Below are 18,443 nucleotides of genomic sequence, written 5' to 3' on the forward strand. Positions count from 1 at the left end.
GCCACAGAGCGGGGACTGAAGGAGGCCGGGGATGGATGCCGGAAGGGTCCGAGAGGCAGGCAGGCCTGCCCGGCTCATGCAGCACCCACCTCTGCCTGGGCCTGGATGCTCGCTCTGCTCCTGTCAGCCACAGCTCCGTTGGCTGGGGGAGGGAGGTTGGCAAGGCAGGACCAGAGAGGGAACTGGGGCTCTCCTGGCATCTTTAAATTATACATCCTAATGCTTTGGAATCCTTCCTTCCAATCCGTTCCCAGAAGCGTCAGGGGCCCAGGGAGGAGACAGGTGACCTGAGGTCATGCAGCTAATCATGGCCCAAGAGGAAGACCCATCTTCTGGTTTAGCTCCGGAGCTGTCTCTGCCCCTCACTCCCAGAACAAGGCATTGGGAGCGGCCTCAGAAGAGCCCTGGCCCTGCCAGCCCACCCTTCCCACTCCTCTTTGTGCTCAGCCCCGGTCTGAACTTGCTTTCTCCCAAGTCACTGAGCCACTTATCAGATGTGAAAAGGCAATTCAAACAGAGGCAGACATTCAATGGAGCCTTTGCAGGTGGCTCATTCAGGTGAGGCGGCAGGAAGAGAAAGAACGGGCCCTGCAGCCAGGCCCCAGCCGCCCAGAGCAGAGCCCTCCTCCCCGCCCGCCCCCACCGGGCAGGCGAGGGCAGGACACCTACCTGGCTCCCTGCTGCCACTGTCCTTCCTCCAGATCGCCTCTCTGCGAGCACCCCTTGAATGTGGGGGTCTCCGCTGCTGGCTCCCAGTTTTTAAACAACGGCCTCACCTCTGGAGACTCCCAGGCTGGGCGTAGCCCACTGCAGGGCGGGTCTCAGGAATCTGGCAGCTGGCACGCCCATCTGCCGTCACTGCAGCCCCACAGCCCCACAGCCCCAGGACAGGACTGGGCAAGTGGGTCGGCCCCAGAGGCCTCGCAGCAAGCCTGGCAGTACCCGCCTGCCCGTGGGTGCCTAGGGGGTGGAGGGGAGGGAGCATTGCTGAAAGCACCAGGCAAGTATTCAGGGGCATTCCAGACCAGAATTCGGGGGGCAGGCAGGGCGCCGGTATCTGTGGCAGGCGCTGTGTTTGGCGTTTCTCAAGGCTCGGAGGGGTCCGCTTCCTCTCGTGTCCTAGACCACCTGGACAGGAGACCAAGCAGAGGACACAAGATCAGGGCTTGGCGATAGGGTGTTACCGCCCGGACCTGGCACGGGCTGGGAGGTGAGGAGACCCAAACACCCAGGACCCCGGAAAGCACCAGCTCCGCCTCTTCCCCACAGAAAACAGAAACGGTGGAAAATCCCTGCTTCTTGGGGAATTCGGGAGAGCCTGAAAAGGCTCCAGCTCACCAGGAAGGGGTCAAGGCCCAACTCACCCAAGGAAGCTTAAGAGGAGTAAGCAGGACTAAACTCTAAATGCCTCCCCTCCGGCTCCCTCCCTGGGTTGGCAGGGAGCCCTAGGGCAGGTAACTACCTGTGAGTCACTGCCCCCAGCTTAGGAGGAGGGCTGGTCTCCTAGCCTCTCCCTGCTGGGCAGGAATGCCAGCCTGGAAGGCCAGAACACAGGCCTGACCACAAGTGGTGGAGGGCCAGGCTGCAGCCTAACTGGACCAACGAGCCCTGGCCCCCCGCCAGGCTGGGGAACACAGCTTCCTTTGTGGGACCCTGGGCCGGCTCCTGGCTCAGGGCCACGGGGACCGAGCCACTGTAAATGGCATAACAGGCCAGATCGAGAGGACACTCTTCCCCCAGGTTGGCGTCCGAGGGCTTTAGAGACATCTGGAAGGTCACCGGTGCACAGCTTGGCCCCGAGAGCTCGCACTGGCATTGTTCGGGAACAGTACTGCCTCCAAGTTTCTATTTAAAGGAGACTCTTAACTTGGAATCCTGGCCGGTCAGTCTCTCCTGAGCAGGAAGTTCTCTCTACAATGGAGGGTTCAGTCCAAGAAATCAGTTTGAGAACCCTTTAGGAGAAAATGTAGCATTTCGTGGATTGAGCTGGGCACTTTAACCCTCAGTTTCTAATTCAGCCCAAGAAATCTAGGTGGGCAGGAGGAATCATTAGCCAATGAGTAGTAAGTTGTTTCCATGCATAATGGACATTCCGATAAACGTGAGCGTCTTGACCCCTATAAGCATTCCAGTGAAATCTGGCTCAGCCCAACACGCCCGAGTCGGTACAAGCAGCCTCCCTTCGTGGGCCCGACAAGAACACAGAGACCCTCATGGGGTTCCCAGAGGTGCTGACACCCCGGGTTTTGAGGCCACCTGCCTGGCTGCTTTCTCTCCACTTCTCCGATTCCCTAAACGGAAGGCTCCCAGGAAGCTCCCCGCTCCCGGAAGCTGCCTGGCCTCTGCCCACCACCAGGAAGGAGGACTGACAAACCGCTCATTAACAGTTAGCTCAGCAGAAGAGCCGTGTGGCAACCCCAGATGCTCAGCCGAGGTGGGCCGGGCGGGTGGTGGGCCTCACCTTTCAATCCCCTCCGACTCCCCTGTTCTGAGGCAGGAGCCAGGTAAACAAGCCTTGAGTGGCTCAGACATCACAGGCTGGGGCACGTCCAGGGAGTGGTTCGGCTTTGCAGGAGGGAAATGGCAATTGTTCTGCTTGGGCGTCCCACGCGCTCCTGCCAAGTCCGGAACAGGGAACAGGACGTTATTTCTGCAGTAGCCAAGAGCAGCCCAGGAAGCCTCACTCCTTAGGGACACTGAGCATTCCTCTCGTAGATCTAGTGCCCCCAGGCCTGCAGGGCCCCAGGCTTTGAACTTCAGAACCCAATTTGTTCAGACACAAGAAGCGTAATACAGAGCCAGAGGCTGGGCTGGGACCCAGCCAGGGCTACAGGGGAGGCAGGGGCGTGGCTCCAACACTGCAGCCTCCTCTCCCCTCTCTCCTTGCCTCCCACTGTGCTGCACTGGAGCCCTCAGCACTCAGTGCCCACCGAGCCTTGGCTCATGTGAACTTACCCCTCAGGAAAGTGGCTGCCAAGTCATCCTTGACTCCTGACTCCCTCGCCCCCACATCAACCTATCAGGCAATCTGCTGGCTCCCCTTCCAAAGGCAACTGGGACCACGGCTACCCTCCCAGCTGAGCCTCTCTCCCCAGACTTCTCCAGTGGCCTCCCAACCGGTCTGCAGTCCAGCCCCAACATACCAGGTCACGGCCTCCCCTGCTCAGAGCCCTGTACCAGCTCCCCATTGCAATCAAGGTTAAAGCCAAAGCCCTTAAAGAGACCCCACATGATACGACCCCCCCCCATCACTCTTCTACATAACTGCTGCTCTCCCCCTTTCTCCTTCCATTCCAGCCACATGGCCTCCTTGCTGTGCTTCTGAATGAGCCGGCTGCTTTGTCTGAGGGTGTTGCCCCAGCTGCTCTCTCCATCTGGACCACTCTTCCTCCCATGTCTGCAAAGCTAACTCTCCCACCTCTTATAACTCTTTGTTCAAATAGTAACTCCTCAAGGAGGCCGACTCTGACGACCCTCTTTAAAATGACCACTAAGACTAATCGGGGGGATCACTTTGTAAGGTATATAAATGTCTAACCACCTGTACACCTGAAACTAATATAATATTAAATGTCAACTGTCGTTGGAAAATAATAAAATAAAATGATAGCCAAGCTCCCTGCCCCATCCCTGTCCCCCACCCCAATACTCCCAAGCCCACCTACCCTACATTATTGGTAGGTTGGGATTTGGGGGTGGGGTTTTATTTTCAAGACTTACTTCCTTCTAACTAACTCTTTAACTTACCTACCTATCATGCTTATTTTCTGTCTCCCTCACCAGAATGTGGTGTCCAAGAAGGCAGAGATTTTTGTCCATTTTGTTCACTACTATTTTTCAGCTGCCTAGAAATAATTCCTGGCACATATTAGGTGTTTGATAGATGTAGAATGAATGGATTCACAATGAAGAGTAAATCACTGATGTGGTTAATGAGTCTCCATGCCCTTGTCGGTGTAGTTACCTCTCAGAGGACACAGTCTGGGCTTTTGGTCACTAGAATGAATAGCTAATAGCAGTAACTCATACATCAGTCAGCTGCGGGGGGTGGGGGCCCTCTTTTGAGGCAGCTTCCCTCAGATGACAGAACTGCCCCCATGCTAATGTAGGCAGGCTCCTCCTCTGCCTGCTCATCAGCGTTCCTGGCAGTGTCTCTGACAGGGAACGGAGTGGCATTGGAAGCTACTGTCTCCATTATCCATCTGTCCCAGTTGCTAAGGAGATCAGTCAAGATCTGATCAATGAGATGTCAAAGGATAAGGAGCGAGGAAAGGAGGAAAGGGGGAGGAAAAGGAGAAAAGAGGTTAGGAAGGATGAGAGAGCCTGGCCCAGGCTGTGCATGCTGATGCTCAGGTGTTGGAGGAAGGGGCGCAGTGACTAAGGCTCAGGCCTCACCTGCATACAGTGAGTCATGTCTGAGTCCTTGTCTGTGGGACAGGGTGGGCTCCAGGAGTGGTGCTGGGATTCGCCACGTGACTCAAGCTGGCGTGGCCCTCACTCCAGCACAACCACTCAAGTGCCCAGACAATCAGTCACTCTTCTGTGTGGCTCCCCAGGAACCAGAGAGAGTGGGTCTGCTGTGTTACTGAGCAGACCTCGGGCAGAGGCCAGCAGTAAGCACAGGAAGAGCCTGGGCTGCCTGTCATGGGGTGACTCTATTCCAGACCCTTCTCTCTACCCCCACTCTCACCTCCCCAACCTGAATGTCTGCCCAACGGACAACGGTGCACATTGGCCTAGGCCTGAGGTCTGAGAGTAATCAGGCAGTCAGCCTAAATTAACCACAGCTAACATTTAACCGGGTGCTCACAGCAAGCCAGGCATTATATCTATGAACTCAGTTAACACCCACTACATCTCTTTGGAGGTAGACACTCAATTCTCCTCCCTTTATAGATGGAGAAAATGAGGCACATTTTCAATAGCTTGGTCCCAGCTAGTAAGCGGTCCCAGACCCTTACCTATAATTACACCTGTAATTACTGCCAGGCATTATATCTATTAACTCAGTTAACACCACTACATCTCTTTGGAGGTAGACACTCAACTATCCTCCCTTTACAGATGGAGAAAATGAGGCACATTTTCAATAGCTTGCTCCCAGCTAGCAAGTGGTCCCAGACCCTTACCTATAATTACACCTGTAATTACCTGACTCCACCCTTGGGAATCCTTGACCAGAGTCCAGACTCTGAACTTCCTGTTTCCCAAACCTAACCAAGACAATCTAAAAATGTCTCTTTGAGACCTTGATCCAACTCTTGGAGCACTGATGTTGACTGAGGGCTCCTGGGAGACACTGCAGAAACATCTAGAACAGATACCACATTTTGTTTGCTTTCCATACTGATGGCCCCTCTTGTGTGGACTCAGATGGAGAAGGTGCTGGCCCCCAGGTCCCTCATCCCCAAGACTCTGGTACATACCATCCGGGTTTCCCGCTCATACCAACAGGAAGCCACTGTGAGTGAGGACAACAGCACCCTAGAAGGAGTGAGAAGACAAGAAGGTGACCAGGCAAACATCGCGGTGAGCGTGATGACCACAAAGGGCGTGATGACGGATAACACAACTTCCTCCTCACATCAGGAAGGGAGATTCCCGCCCCTGAGGTCAGGCCCTTGAGTCACCTGGTGGGGAGGGGGGGGGCTCAGCTTCTTCTGTTCTATCTCCCAGGGTACACCCCCAAAATGTACTACCCACTCCCTCCCGAGGGTTATAGCCCGGGGCAGCCTGCAACAGGAGTCAAATGCTGGCGCAAGGCTGGCTGGCTTCCCAGAGAAGAGGGAGGAGTATCTTGGCATTTCTACCACCGTCACTGCCCTACCCACTGCCCTACCTTCCTCTGGCAGACAGGCCAGCTCATGACCACGCCCCCTCCTCCACCCCCAACTACCTCTACTGTCTAGCCTGTGCCCTCTGGGAATTAGGTTCTCCAGATCTAAGTCCATCATTGTGACCTTTCATCAGCATGTCCCTGCAATGCCTGTGGTCACATGGGGTCTGTGCTTGAACTTGAACCTCTCTTAAAATCCGAGACCTAGCTTCAACTCTGCTGCTCCATAGAAGCATGAACTTAGGCAAGTCCCTCTCCAGGCCTCAGTCTCATGATTCATAAGTAAAGGTGTTGGATTTTCCTGGTTCTCAACCAGGCCACCCCTTAGAATTACGTACAGAACCTGTAAGATCATATCTGCAGGCCAGGCCCCACCCAGGGATTGAATTGGCCTGCAGAGGGGCAGGACATTCAATGTTTGCCAAGCTGCCCTAAGGCCCCCTCCAGCTCTAGGATGCTGTTCTCAGGGGCTGGTGGTTTAGGACAGCGGTTTAAAGCCTGGACTTTACCGTGAGAGAGGTGAGGCTTCAAGTCTGGTTTTGCACTCACCATCTCTGACCGTCTGACCGTGGAGGAGCAAAGCAAGTTGCCTCTACTGGGAACAGTTAACAATCGACCTCATGGGTCCTTGTAAAGATGAAAGGAAACAACGCGTGTAAACCTCTCAGCAAATGCCTGGCCAGGTGCTGCTCTATAATGGGTGTCTGTCCCCACGTGTGTGCGCCACACAAAGGTGTTTGGGGCCATGATCAGCAGCCTTTACAGTTGTTCTAACAAAAAGCAAGTATCACAGATGTTTCATAGCTCACTCACGGGGCAGTGAGTGGCTGGGCTGCTCCTCTCCAACTCCCCTCAGGGGGCCCCAGGTCCCAACCTGAGAATCTGTGCTTTCTGCATTCCACTCTGTCCCATAAGGCTGCAGACTCCCAGGAGCCATGACCTGGACCAGAAGGAAAAACAGGGAACTCGAGGGAAAGACTGAGCTCCCCAAGAAAGGCCATGCTTCTGGTCTTTCTGAACAGGGAAGGACAGAAGGTGGGGGTAGGGGCTGTTTACAAACAGAGGACAGAGGAGCGAGCTGGCTTCAAGCATAAAAGGGACATAGTTTTATGGCTCCAGGAGTCCACACCTGCTTAAGATAAGAGTCAAAGCTCTTCTTTGACTGCGGGTTTGTTACTTAACTTGGGGCCGTTGTCCAGCAAATGTGAGGGCTACAGAGAGAAGGCGCTTTCTTTTCCTGGGGCCATGGTGAAGGGTTTAGTTTGCAAAACCTGAAACATCACAAGTTTGCCCTTCTGGAAAACTTTGGAAACAGAGACAATGAGATCTCTGCAAGTTGCACCCAGAGGGTAAATATCTATGAGACATACATGCCACTCCAGTTTCTAAGGGAAAAACCACTGCAGGGTCAGGGCAAATCTTCAAGGAGACAATTCCAGTTTGTTGCAGGGTGAGCAACCATTCTAGTTTGCCAGGACTCTGCTCGTTTAAGCTCTGAAAGTTCCATGTCCCAGGACACCCTTCAGTCCCAGACGAATGCTCGGTCACTTGGTTGATCACCGATACTTTTTTCTCCCAGACGAGTTTTAAAAGTGTCAGCCCAAATGGCTCAGCAAGCTCTGCGTGAAGATGCATAATGATCTGAGAAAGTGAATCTGGCTCCGAGTCCAAGAAAAACCTGGGTGGAAACAGCACATGAGAATAGAACTCTCCCATAGGCAGGAATTCGGGAAGCTCCTGTATGAATGTTAGCCATCTTAGTAAAGCAGTCCTCTCTTTTTTTTATTAATATGTTGTTATTGATTTCAGAGAGGAAGGGAGAGAGAGATAGAAACATCAATGATTAGAGAGAATCATTGATCGGCTGCCTCCTGCACACCCCCTACTGGGGATTGAGCCGACAACCCTGGGTATATGCCCTGGCTGGGAATCAAACCGTAACCTCCTAGTTCATAGGTCTAAGCTCAACCACTGAGCCACACCAGCCGGGCTAAAGCAGTCCTTTTTGTGGACTTGAGGGAAGAAAATAGTAGCCAAGAGGACTTTTGTTCTGGAAACTCTATTCCTGCTGCTGTGGACTGATGACAGGAGGCTTTTCCCAGCCAGAGCACACCACAGACCCATCCTGAGCTTACAGATGCATTAACACCTCTGTCTTTTTCGAGTCAAATACTGCTAAAACAGGTTGCCCCTTCTTAACTTGGAGCTATTCTTAAGGGGGACATGCACATGCACCCTTACACACAGGCACACATGTAGAAACACTCAAATCCCTTGCACTTTTACGTATGACGTATTGTCTTGTTAGTTTTGGCCTGCTGCTCCATTAGCTAAGTTGCATTCAGAATGCACTTTGCGCCCTAACCGGTTTGGCTCACTGGATAGAGCGTCGGCCTGCGGACTGAAAAGTCCCAGATTCGATTCTGGTCAAGGGCATGTACCTTGGTTGCGGGCACATCCCCAGTAGGGGGTGTGCAGGAGGCAGCTGATCGATGTTTCTAACTCTCTATCCCTCTCCCTTCCTCTCTGTAAAAAATCAATAAAATATATATATTTTAAAAAAGAATGTGCTTTGACCTGTACACACTCCATTATCTCAGATGATTAAAGTCCAGAGTCCACAGCCAGACACCCAGGGTCCTGCTGAGGAAAGCTGTGTTTCTGGCCCTAACACACAGCCTCCTTCACTCAAGTGCTCTGATCCAGCTATGCCGTCCCCTTGACCACACTTGGAATTGAGTCATCTGGCTCTGTCTGCGCTGCCCTCTCCACCTCGGTGTCCTTGGCTAAGTCCTAACTCCAAGACTTGCTTCAGGTTCCTGGGCCAGTGATGCTACTCTGCTGTTCTCTGTCAATTCTTCCCAAACACCAGCAGCAGAACTTACCTACACCATTTAATTAGCAATCAATTCTGTTTTGCTGTGTGAATCCCTTCTGTCTCAACTTGACAAAAAAGTTTTGCAACTTTTAGTTAATTTGTGATTTGTCCCCAAACCTGGATTGCAAACTCTTTGACAATAAGGACAACTCTTGCTCACTCTTTTTATCCCCTAATGAAGTGCATAAAACCCAGTGCTTGCACATAGTAAGTGCTCAATAAATAGGTATTGATTTATTAGTATGGATCCTTAGGGCAAGGGAAAACTAACAGATCACACAACCACTGAGTAGTGGTGTGATCTGAGACACATTACTTAAGCTTTCCATTCCTCAGTTTTCCCATCTGAAAACCAGAAATAATAATTTACCCACTGGGTAGAGTTGTTCATAAGATTAAGAAATTAATACATACATTAGAAAGCATTAGGGATGCAATGGCTTTTAGCTTTGACCATTCTATGTGAGCAATGATGGCAGCTTGGCCCAGGTTGGATGCAGTGAAAATGGAGAGAAGTGGGTAAAGTCAAATTATATATTTGGAAGTAGAACAAACAGGACTTTCTGAAAAATTGGCTGAGAAAGGTGAAGAAAAGAAGGGAATAAACCCGGCCGGAGTAGCTCAGTTGGTTGAGCATTGTCCTGGCACCACAAGGTTGCTGGTTAGATTCCCAGTCAGGGCAAATACCAGTTGGGGAATGTATAGAAAGCAACCGATCAATGTTTCTCTTTCTCTCCCTTCCTCTCTCTAAGCATGTCCTCGGGTGAGAATTTTTTTTAATGGAATAAAAGATGGTTTCCATGCTTAGGACTTTCGGAATTGGATGGAAAGTGATGCCATTTACCAAGAGGGATAAGACTAAGAAAGGAGCAAGAACTGTTGTAAAGGAAAAATATTAAAGAATTTCTTTTTATGTGTATTAAGTTAAAGACACCCATTAGCTATCTAAGAAGAGCTACCTATTAGACAGCTTAATATGTAAGCCTGAAGCTCATGAGAAAGAAACAAACTTCAGAGTCATTATCGTATAGAGCTGTGCTGTCTAATACAGTAGCCACTAGCCACAATTATAGGGTGATTTAATTTAAATTTAGATTTATTAAAATTAATTAAATTATCAATTCAGTTTATCAGTCACGTAAGCCACATTTCCAGTGTTCCATAGCCACGGGTAGCTAGTGGCTCCCATATTGGACAATGCAGATATATAACATTTTCATCATTGCTGAGATTTCTATAGGACAGCACTGAGCCTCACACCATGGGACTGCAGGAAATCATCTAGGAAGTGGTTCACCCTTCTGGCTACACATTAGAATCACCCCAGGGATTCAGAGTCGGTTCATCTTGGGGAACTCCCAAGATGAATTTATAAAACAGTCATCTATAAAAGCTCCCAGGATGACTGAAGTGGAGCAGGGCTGAGAACCACTGACCTAGGGAAATAATGTAGTCAGAGGGGAGGGAACATGGTAGACCCTGGGGTGCCCCAACATTAAGAGTAGTGGTTCTCAAACTTGGCTGCACATTGGAATCACCTTTAGACTTTAAATATTGCCCTAGCCAATTTGGCTCCGTGTATAGAGCGTCAGCCTGCAGATTGAAAGGTTCCAGGTTCGATTCTGGTCAAGGGCACATGCCTCGGTTGCAGGCCCCTCCCCGGCCCAGGCCCTGGTCAGGACTCGTGCAGGAGGCAACCAATCAATGTGTTTCTCTCACATTGATATTTCTCTCTGTCTTTCCCTCTCTCTGCTACTCTCTCTAAAAATCAATGGAAACATTATTTTAAAAAATAATAATAAAAATAAAATAAATATTACTGATGTCTGCATCCTGCTTAGAAGGATTTCTGATTTCACTGCTCTTAGTATTACCTGGTTTTCAGAAATTTAAAAAGCTCCCCAATGATTCTAATGTGCATTCAAGGCTGAGAACCACTGACTAAAAAAGGGTAAGATGTAACAAAGGAGACCTAGAGAGAAGAAACTAATATAGTAGGATGAAAAATAGTAGAGTGCAGTGTCCCTAAAGCAATAAGCAAAAATAAAAAGGAAGAAATGGTTATATCTGTTGGATGCGAAAAATCACTTCAATCAATAAACAGCCTGCAGCCTATTAGATTTTGGTGGGGTGGTGGGAATGGAAACCATATGGCAATGGGTAAAAGAGTGAATGGTTGATGAAGAAACTGTTACAGTGATTGTAGACAACTATAATAAATAGTTTTAGTTATGAAGAGGAGCAAAAACCATGCAACAGCTAGATAGTGATTTGGGGTCATGGACTAGACTTTTTTTTGTGGACTAGACTTTTTAAGATATTAGAGTATGCCCTCCCTGTTTTGGCTCAGTGGATAGAGTGTCAGCCTGTGGACTGAAGGGTCCTGGATTCAATTCCGGTCAAGGGCACATGCCCAAGTTGCAGGCTCATCAATCAGTAGGGGGTGTGCAGGAGTCAGCCGATCAATGATTCTCTCTCATCATTGATGTTTCTCTCTCTCTCTCCCTCTCCCCTTTCTGAAATCAGTAAAAATATATTTTAAAAAAATATATATTAGAGTATGTTTGTATGCTAACAGAATACTGTAATGAAAAGAGAAAATAATTATTTAGGAAAGGGGAGAGATATGGCAGGACGTTCACTCCCTACCCAAAATCCATACCCAAAATCTGCATTTCTCCCAAGTTCTCAGATGATGTTGCTGCCGCTGTTCCCAAGGACAACCTTTGAGACTACGGGTCTAAGCTCAAGATGGTAATCCTTTCCTTCAAGTAGTCTTAGGGATGGGCATTCATCCCAGTTCTGGCCATGAAAGGAAGTCTCTGGAAGGATTCTAGGCAAGCTTTCTTTGGCAATAAAAGAGAAAGAACATCCTCTCTCCTTTCACTGGATGTTGTCATATTGAATGAAATGCCTGGCACTGTGGCAACTATCTTGGAACCAGAATGTGAAGACTATAATAAGTCTCCATGCAGGGGATATAAGATTACAAAGATGGAAAGAACCCGGGTTCTTGATAAAGTTACACTACCGAATTAATTGATCCTGAAATCCCTGCTTAAGTGAAATCATATATTTTTCTTATTATTTAATCATTTTGAATTAGATTTTCTTACTTGTAGCCTAAAGCAACCTGAGTTATTCATGGACTCCCAAAACCTTAATTAGATGAGCCTGGATTAGATGGAGGGGCAGTTCTTTATAGAAATAATCAGGAATGCTTCCTCCCTGGTAATGTGACAGAAAGGAGAGCAGATAGATTTGGTGGTTGGAAAATTAAGTAGCTCCTGTCTGATTCTTTCTATTTCACCAGGTTATGAGCTGTCTTTTCAGAGAGTAATAAAGATAAGTGGCTTGGGTAACACAATAAATTATAGCAGATTGCCCATTTGAGATTTGTGGTCTTAAATTCACAGAAAATACAGTCAGCCTGAATGGGTAATTTACTCCAGCAATAATAAACTACTTGGGTATAGATTGATATAGAACAGATAGCTGACTGACTCCAACCATGGTTAAGTCTTTCTGGGTAAAAACAAAAGAAACAGAGACGGTCAAGAGAGTTCAAGGTGACGATGGACCACAGAATCTAAGCCAGGTTCTTCCCATCCTGGTTAGTCTTCCTAGTCTTTGTCAAGTTTGTTGTTGTTGTTGATCCTCATCCAAGGATATTTTCCCATTGATTTGTAGCGAGAGTGGAAGAGAGAGGGAAAGTCAGAGAGAAACGTCGATGTGAGAGAAATATACTGATTGATTGCCTCCTGCACAAGCCCTAACCAGGGCCTGGGCCAGGGAGGAGCCTGCAACCAAGATACATGCCCTTGACTGGAATCGAATCTGGGACCCTTTGGTCCACAGGCTGATGCTCTATCTACTGAGCCAAACCAGCAAGGGCTTTGTCAAGTTCAAATGGGTTTTTTCCTATCAACCCAGCAGGAGCTCCTAGCATGCAGCTTATATTAGTTCTCAATCGCTATGAAGCAAATTACTACAAACAATAGAACAAAATGCACTCATTAACTCACACTTCTGTAGTGAGATGTCTGGCACAGTGCCTCGGGGTCTCATGAAGCTAATAAATCAAGTTGTCTGGTGAGTTGCATCCTCATCTGGATCTTGGGGTCTTCCTTCAAGCTGATGTCATTGCAGAATAATTCACTTCCTTACTGGCATAGAAAGGAAATAAAATCGAGAGATACTTAAGAGGCAGAATGACAAGTCTTGGTGATTGTTTACGTGAAAGGTGACAGAGAGGGAGAAGAATAAAGGATGACTCCCAGGCTTAGGGCCTGAGCTACTAGGCAGACAATGAAGCCTAAAATAAAAAAGATGGCGGTGCAAGTTTAAGGGGTAGAAATGTTGAATTTGGCTTTAGACAAGGTAAGCTTGATACCTGCAAGATATCCAAGTGGAGATGCAGCACAGACAGGGGACACAGGGCTAGAGCTCAGGTTTGTAGTATGTCATCAGCATTGAGGCAGTAATGGGAGCCTTGGGAGAAAACTAAATCACCTAAAGGAGCGTGTAAGAAAAGAGGCCCCAACACTGAGTCCTGAGAAATGCTGACATTTATAAGTTGTATAAAAAGCAAAAGTGAGAAAAAGAACTGAGGGTCCAGAATAGGGCAGGAGGGAAACTAGGAGACTATGATATCCTGGAAGCCAAGGAGAAGGTATTCCTAGGCAAAGGGAGTGGTCAGCAGTTGCTAGGTATGGCATATGCAGTTGATCATTCATGTAATTGTTCAATATTTGGCTCCTGCCTACCACTGCTTCATTTCCCCCATTTCTCGAAACCCATATTTTATGCTCTAACACCAATCTTGCCTCACTTCTCCTGGACCATGCAATGCTTTCTCATGCATCCTCCCATTTTCATATGCAGTCCTTTCTCATTCCAACCTCCCAACCCTGGCCCCCACTCTACCCTAGAGTTCCCTGGTGAACACTACCCATCCTTTAATACCTTAGCTGCTCAGTCATCATCCACTCTTGGGCCTTCTTTGATTACCTCCTTCCTGAATTGAATCAATGTATTTCTCACTCTATTCTTTGTGTACCTAGTATATATTTCCATTATTGTGCTTATCCTGGTATAATGTAACAACTTATCTAATGTCTGTGTCCTCAACTGGAATATGAGCTACTTTGGGGCAAGGACAATTTTGTATTCTGCTTTTATAACTATACTTAACACAGTATTGAATACATAGCTAGCTTCAACAAAGGTTTTTGGACCTTAAAGGACCATGGGAACTGCTGACATGGAGCAGGAGGTAAAGACAACCAAATAACAAAAGAATAATAACTGAATCAATAACGTATTGATTGCTTCATTGGTGCCAGACCACTAAGCCCTTTATAGTGGTCTAGCTCACTCAAGCCTCACCACACCCCATCTTATAGGGGCTACCATCACTCACTTTACAGATAGGAAAATGGAGGCTAGAGAAGTGAAGTCACTTTTCCAAGGTCAGACCCTGGGAAGAGGAGCCAAGACTTAAACGAAACCAAGTCTGTTTGGCTCCAGATCCCTGTACTCTCAAGTCCAGCTAATATTGGAGCTTGGGGGAAGTCCCTTGTGCTGGTTGCAATCTGTAAAGTATAGCGCTGCAATTCAGATGTGGTATGTGGGCAGCAGGGTGCCCATGGCTACCCAAGGCTCCCAGCACATCTGCATGCACTGGCAGCTGGTGGCTCTGCGTGACTAGAAGTCATGAGGGACAAAAGCAAAATGTCTATGAAGGGTCTGTTCCTCAGAGTTGATTTAACAAGGCCCTGGTGTCCTAGGAGCAGGTTGGAGGGGTGCCCGAGAGTGAGCCAATCACTGCCACGTCAGACACTAAGCTGGGAGTGCAAGTGAAAGGTGAGGAACCCAGAGTGGAGGGAACTAAGCCAAGTTGCCAGGGCTTGGGTAATTATAACCCTAAGGACAAGCCAATGTGCCCAAAATAACTTCCCAAGAGAGTCTTCACTGATCATTTTGCAGTCTCTATCCCAGTACTGACTTCCAGGTCTGGGAAACTAGCATTGATTGGGCCCCTATTATATGCTAGCACCATGAAGGGTACAAAGACCTGTTCTTGCACAGATCCAGGGCAAGCCCACAGGAAACAATGGAGAAGTGCATGACACAGTCCACAACGCAGTGCCAACCTGTGCAATACAAGACACAAAGGCAGCTGCAGTTCACAGAAAGGAGTGGTCGGGGTGTGCTGGCACAGGCAGTGGTGGCTTCTTGGAGCACATGAATTGAAGGAAGGAAGACAGAATAGAAAGGGAACAGCATTCCAGGGAGGAAGAAGAGTATAAGCCAAGGTGAGGCAGCAACAATGCAAACGAGTTACTTCTTTGGCTGTGAGAAACCCACCTGTGGAGCTAAGGGTTCTTGTTGGAGATGAGCAGGGGAGAAAGTTAGATGAGTAGAGAAGATCAGATCATAGAAGTCCTGGATTCCAAGAAATTCAACATGCAGAATCCAGAAATTCATCATGTGGGTGAGAAATCACCCCAGGCTTTACACAGGCAATGAAGAATAAAATGTAATTTAGGAAGATTTATTCAGTGGTCGTATTTGAGATGGATTTGAGAGAAGAGGACTAACAGCAACCCCCCCCCCCAAAAAAAGGCTGAATGCTTCTTTGAACATCCGCTAAAAACCTTACTGCATGCAAATTTAAAAAACATGGTTCCCCACGCACCAGGCTTCACAGTCCAGTGGGAATGACATTCATTAATCCCATAGTTACCTATTAAGCATCTACTTTGTACCAAGAAATATACTGGGCCCTGGAGACCCAGGGAAGAAATAAACAAAGTCCTGGTCCTTATGAAGCTCATTTTCCAAAGGATATGGAAGACAACACAAAAAGCAAACCAATAATCATATCTATATAAAGTCAGTACTAAGGGCTACTGAGAAGAATAAAGCAGGGCATTGGGTGATGGGATGATGGGATAACAAAATAATGCTACTAATAACTGAGGTTCATACGTAACCAACCACCCAAAAGACCTCTGTCCCCTGCTCCTTCAGTCTCCAAGGCACAGTTGTAGGGACAGCTCTCTCTTCCCTACTTCCCCCTTGGACTACACGTCACCCCTTTTTATTGATTTCTCTGCAGGTGGCTCTGGGTACCTTAATGTTTGGAAGAAAGAGATTTGGAAAGCAAAATAAAGTTTAAACTAGCCTTCTTTATCTTCCTAGAAATGTCAATAATTAAATATTGGGGTAGACTCAAGGGTAGGGTGACCAGCTGTTCCTGACAGCCCGGAACAGCCCCAGTTTCAGCACTGTATGTCATACATCTTGGGGAAACCCCTCAGTCCTGGGCAAAGAGGGACAGTTGGTCACCAAGGCTGCTCAGACCTTCACAGCAATAACCTGTGACTGACCTGTGTGTTGCAACACAAGACTTTCCACCTCTAAAGTGACATCAGTGCTTTAACACATGGGCTTAGTTTCCTAAGCCCTATCTAATCCCCCACCCTAGAGGCTGGGTTCTCTTTCCCCACCCGGACAGAGGAGCTGTGTCAGCAATTCCTAGCTAGGGGGTGATCGTGGATTCCTCGGCCTTCTATTCCCTTCATCTCTCTCTCTCAGCCCCAGCTAACACCTAAATCAGAACACCAGCCGAAACCGGTTTTGCTCAGTGGATAGAGCGTCGGCCTGCGGACTGAAGGGTCCCGGGTTCGATTCCGGTCAGGGGCATGTACCTTGATTGTGGGCATATCCCCAGTGGGAGATGTGCAGGAGGCAGCTGGTCGATGTTTCTCTCTCATCGATGTTTCTAACTCTCTGTCTCTCTCCCTTCCTCTCTGTGAAAAATCAATAAAATATATTTTTTTAAAAAAAAGAACACCAACTCCACGGGCAACCCCAAAGCATGCCACGTGCCGCACTCTCTGCCCAGCCCTGGCCAGCAAGCTGGTGAGGTCTGGGGGTTGAAGTCAGATTATCAAAGAGGAAAAGAACTCATGTGAGGTGATGATGTGCCCTGCCACCAGAAATCACAAGAAAGGGGAACCCCAGATAAATTACAGTCTGCTGACCTTGAAGGACATGTGGTTTGCGTCCTTCGAGTTACAGAAACACCGGAAATACTGACACGTTAATTTCGGAGTTTTGGGTTCATCGCTGGGCTGACTCACCTTCAGAGCAGAAATCAGGTAAAGGCCCTGATATTAAGATGCACGTAACATGTTCTCCCCAAAGCCACCATGTTTGTGACACTCACAGATCTTGGGAAAGCCTACAGATCATTTCTGCCAGTTATTAGAGATTCAAAGAAAATGCCAAGAATGATATCAATCTCTCCTTGTTATAGAATTTTCCTGCCTGACAAGGTTAAAAGGATAATAAGCAGGGGATACAATCTTCCCAGAAATAATCCCAATTAGGACCATTGTCACCTTGACCACTGTGTACAGACAAAAATGTATAATGTTAAATTAGCTATTTAGGTAACCTTGACCAATCTGCACAAACCAATATATCTCCTGAACTATGAATAGCCCAGGCAAAAAGTAGTTATTTTTAACTAAATTGTCTGGGGAAACTGCCTTATCCCCTCCCCCAAGAAAGATTACTGTTAAATTTTTCAGAGACTCAAATTTTTGATCCCAGAAACAGCTCTTCCTCCTATCCCTCCCTGTGGGGCTTAGCTTGAATGATTGTGACAGGCTGTTGCAAGATTGCATCACTGACCTTTGCAATTTTCTGGCCACTCCGATTTCCCCCTTCCTCCCCCTGCCCTCTCCCTTTCCTAGTTTAAAGCCCTTTGGCCTACCAGTTTCTCCTTTTCCTCACTTGCTGACTCTGGCATATGGAGAACAAAGCTAAATCAGAAGCCCCCTATGTACCCCTACTCCCTCCCCCCTCCATCAATCAGTCCAACCATCCTCACACTTCCAAGAGTACTCTCCATTCTTGACCTTCTTACCAAACTCTACTCTCACTCTTCTCCCCTAAACTATGGTGAGCTGAGCTGGCACCGTAGTTGCGCCCCCAGATCCAGGGAAGTGGCAAATAACTTTTGAGGACAGCACGAAATGCTAACATTCCAGACCTGCAGGCTAACTTTTACACACAACCCCTCTTCCCAGCCCCCAACTTCGCTTCTCACTGGGGAAAGGGGACGATTTGGATTTAAATGGCAGTTCCCTGATACACAGAAATACATACACAAACACCTGCAGGCACAGAGACTCACACACACACACACACACCACCTGTGCTAACAGGGCACCCTCAATGAATAAGTTATCTATCAGGTGACCCTCACAATGCAAGCATCTGTGAATAAAACCAGTCAGGCCTGAAAGAAAAGGTATCAGCACACAGGCCTTAGGCAGAGCCTAGACACCTGCTCTGTTCTGTACCCCATTCCTCCCCCTTGCCTTCTCCTCTACGATCCCCCCAACTGTGGGAAGATGACAACCCTTCTGGATAAAAACGAGTGCTTTTTCCTCTCAGGTAGAACCCCAGATGTCCTCCTTAGGGGTCCTTCTCAGGCTGCCCGGGACCAGGGACGCTGTGCACCCACCCACACCACCCAGAGAGAGTCCGGGAGGCAAGTGCACGCAGTTACCTCGGGGCTCGGGTTCTCACCCTTGCACGCACCTGGAGCAGGACCTCCCACGTGCAGGTCTGCCCTCCCCTGCACCCTGGCGCGGTCTCCCCCTCCCAGGCCCCAGTTCACACGGCCCCGGCGTGCACAGCTCGTGGCCG

The 18,443-nt window shown here is 48.5% G+C and overlaps 1 protein-coding gene across 2 annotated transcripts in view; it reads right to left on the minus strand.

Annotated features, from left to right (window-relative positions):
* Positions 1–15,332, minus strand: part of LAMB3 (laminin, beta 3) — a 51,322-nt gene extending 35,990 nt beyond the window's left edge. Inside the window, exons 1-5 of one of the 2 annotated variants that reach the window (XM_005858494.2) lie at positions 15,084–15,332; positions 12,740–12,880; positions 5,427–5,484; positions 2,462–2,615; positions 670–1,128 (exon numbers count right to left, since the gene is read on the minus strand). The gene's annotated coding sequence lies outside the window, so the exon portion shown is untranslated. Of the gene's footprint in view, positions 1–669; positions 1,129–2,461; positions 2,616–5,426; positions 5,485–12,739; positions 13,279–15,083 lie in introns of those variants that run through there. The other variant, XM_005858492.2, reaches the window with a different exon arrangement.
* Between the last annotated feature and the right edge of the window lie 3,111 nt (positions 15,333–18,443).

This window comes from Myotis brandtii, unplaced genomic scaffold (assembly GCF_000412655.1).
Source record: "Myotis brandtii unplaced genomic scaffold, ASM41265v1 scaffold119, whole genome shotgun sequence".
NCBI lineage: Eukaryota > Metazoa > Chordata > Mammalia > Chiroptera > Vespertilionidae > Myotis > Myotis brandtii.